The 3,457-nt window shown below is 38.0% G+C and overlaps 1 long non-coding RNA gene across 1 annotated transcript; it reads right to left on the bottom strand.

The window, feature by feature from the left end:
- Positions 1–2,323: 2,323 nt before the first annotated feature.
- On the bottom strand, positions 2,324–3,234 carry LOC143902859 (uncharacterized). The gene is made up of 3 exons (XR_013258518.1): positions 2,963–3,234; positions 2,709–2,886; positions 2,324–2,645 (listed from the first exon to the last, which is right to left on the bottom strand). It is a non-coding gene; the product is annotated as an uncharacterized LOC143902859 (long non-coding RNA).
- Positions 3,235–3,457: the final 223 nt, after the last annotated feature.

Genomic DNA, 3,457 nt, shown 5'->3' with positions numbered 1-3,457 from the left:
CAGCAACTTAACCGTTAGCGATAATTCATCCGGCTTTACATTTAATTGCTGCATGCGTAGAATTAGTCCCTCGAATTTGGCAATGTGAGTCACCATGTCATTCGACGGATCCATATTGAAATTGAAAAATTCCGATTGAACAGTATGCGAGGCTTGTTTCGTCTGTTGTTCATAAATTGTGTGTAACTTCAGCCACATATCCCGCGCAGTCACACATGAAACCAGAAGCGCCATTACTTTCGTATCCAGCGTCTTGACTATAATTTGACTCGCGGCACGATCGGCTTTGTCCCACGTTTTGAGACCTTCTCGATACTGATCCTGTTGCTGAGTTGTCGCGTCCGCCGACAGCAGATTCGGTTTTAGAATTTCACCGATGCATACTTCGTATGCATTTTCCGTTCCACGTAGTAAATTCCGCACAGCGAACTTCCAGACGTTCCAATTATCCGCACCACGCAGCTTCTCGATTCCTTGATATTCCATCTTCCGGTCGTTTCCTCACAGGACACAGAGACAATGTCAATGCGTTCTTCCCGCGTTCACGCCCGTACACGAGATCCGCGCTCACGAGACAACGCCCACGGTAGACCACGTTTTTGGCAACTACGTACTCGGTAACCACGTTCACGGCGAACCACGCTCACGGCGAACCACGCTCACGGCGAACCACGCTCTGCTACCATGTTAGAATAAGGTTTTATTTAATATGGTACACCGTTTCGAGAACGTACATAACTTATGGAACGCGCGACTTGAACGTGTTAACGTGTTAACGTTACGACGACTATATAAAACTGAAAACAAAACTATACTAGACGCGCGCGCTGCAACAGGCAACAGCCAAGCGGAGACAGAGAGAGATAGCATGTGTTGCCAACCTAGACATTACAAAACTTCTAGTCATTCTACAGGCAGGGCGGACAACTTACAATTTAAAGCGTTTTTCCGTTCTATCTCAACAACTATAAACTAAGTAAAAAATTTGTTTCTCGGCTCTTTCTAGTATTAAAATATTTTATGGACCATGCCTTGTCAGAATATACGACTTGCAATTTTGTTGCTTGCCCCTAAGTGTAATAAACAAATTATTTATCTTCGCGTCGACAGTTATCTACGACTTTGATGATTATAAACTAAGTAAAAGAATTTGTTGCTCGGCTTTCTTTAGTAGTAAAATATTCTATGGACCGTGTTCTGTCTGAATATGCAACCTGTGAATTTGTTACTCGCTCCTAACTGCAAATAAACAAATCATTTATTCGCATCGACCGTTATCTACGACTTTGAATACTATAAACTAAGTAAAAGAATTTGTGGCTCGGCTCTTCTTGGTATTAAAATATTCTATGGACCGTGCTCTATTAGAATATGCAACCTGTGATTTTGTTGCTCGCCCTTAACTGCAAATAAACAAATTATTTATCTCCGCGACGACCGTTACCTACGACTTTGATGACTATAAACTAAGTAACTGAATTTGTTGCTCGGCTCTTTTTGCTATTAAAATATTCTATGGACCGCGCCCTGTCTGAATATGCAACCTGTGAATTTGTTACTCGCTCCTAACTGCAAATAAACAAATCATTTATTCGCATCGACCGTTATCTACACGACTTTGAATACTATAAACTAAGTAAAAAAATTTGTGGCTCGGCTCTTCTTAGTATTAAAATATTCTATGGACCGTGCCCTGTCAGAATATGCATCTTGACAATTTGTTACCCCTTCCTAACTGCAAATAAACAAATTATTTATTTCCTCGTCAACCGTTATCTACGACTTTGATGACTATAAACTAAGTAAAAAGATTTGTTGCTCGGCTCTCTTCTTATATAAATATAAATAATTTATTTATTTATTAGTAGTATTTCATAATATTTTTAGCGGATGGCTCTGATGGAATTTTGCTAAAGGTACCATGAAATTGATGAAAAGTGAGAGAAATGTTATTGAAAAATTACTGAATATATTTTATAATGTATAATAAATAATTTCCCCTATGAAACGTAATGTAATAATGTTTGTTCCGGATTTGCCGTTACTCCGGAATTTAAGTTAGGTTTAGATATTTTCGCACGAATAAATATAAAGCGTTTACGTCGATCACGCATACACGCGTCCCGGACAATGCGGGATCATGCGCGGGCCATGCTTCCGCCTACCGGCGTCGCTTCCAAATTCGACATTTCGCGTGCTATGCGACGATCCTGCGAGTTCAGTTCAAGCTCGACGGACCTCTGATAGAGACCTATAATATCCGAACCGATAGGCAACAAGGATATTTCTCGCGCAATAACGTGTATATATACGTGCTGACGAATAATTACGGGCGTGATTCACGATCGTGGATTGACTATTGGGATCGAGCTGCGCACGAGTGGAATAGCTCTTTTTGAAGGTCTCAACGCTTGTTCTCAGCGACGCATCGAGCGTACGTCTACGCTACAGCGCGCTCCCCAGGTAGGAATAAATAAATGGCCCAATCTCGAGTCATATTATTGTTATTTTAGATATATTATATTATAGGCAATCTCGTTGCTTTCTGCTGCTTTCCCTATCGCCAGCTCTTGATAGAGGAGTACTTACTGCGGACAAGATTTGGACTTTTTCCTCACTCTCCACATATTTTTCTTGTATATAATCTGAAAAAGTTACATATTATTGCATTAATTATTGTATAAATAATATATTTTAAATGTACTTACTAGATAAACGTGTATAAGTCGTGGTTTTACTGAAATTGAGTTTTGACACTCCTTTCACTATCCGACCTGCACCACTAAATTGCAGCTGAACGTTTTTTTTAATAATTTCCGATAAAATTGCTGCAATATCCGCTTTATATCCGCGACATCCCATAGTAGTAATTTTGAAAAATATGTCCTAAAATTAATTACACATTAATAGAATATTTATCTCAATAAAAATTCCAATAATTGTACACTTTTTCAATATTTACAAGTGCCCGCTGCTTTTCCTCATTTATTTTTAATTCTCGATCAAAACTTTGAAACTCATCGACAGATTTGAATGGTACTGTTCCCAGTAGTTTTCTCCATTGAAAATTTTCTTCTACTGAATTCCCTCTACGTAATAGTGTATTGCCATATATATCTTTTAATTCGCGAATTTTGTTGTTGAAATCATAGTGGAGACTTCTTTTGCAATTAGAAATTTTTTTGTAAATTGCTTTCTTCAAACACGTTAACTGTTCTTCAAAAAATCTTGCCAATATTTCTAAAAAATAAAAAATAGTCGACAGTTATCTACAACTTTGATGACTATAAACTAAGTAAAAAATTTGTTTCTCGGCTCTTTCTAGTATTAAAATATTTTATGGACCATGCCTTGTCAGAATATGCAACTTGCAATTTTGTTGCTTGTCCCTAAGTGTAATAAACAAATTATTTATCTTCGCGTCGACAGTTATTTCCGATTTTAATGACTATAAACT

The sequence above is a fragment of the Temnothorax americanus genome, unplaced genomic scaffold (genome assembly GCF_048541705.1).
Source record: "Temnothorax americanus isolate GAGA-0224 unplaced genomic scaffold, ASM4854170v1 Scaffold402, whole genome shotgun sequence".
Lineage (NCBI taxonomy): Eukaryota > Metazoa > Arthropoda > Insecta > Hymenoptera > Formicidae > Temnothorax > Temnothorax americanus.
Note: the sequence above shows the minus strand (reverse complement) of the source record. Positions and strands in the feature narration are given on the sequence as shown.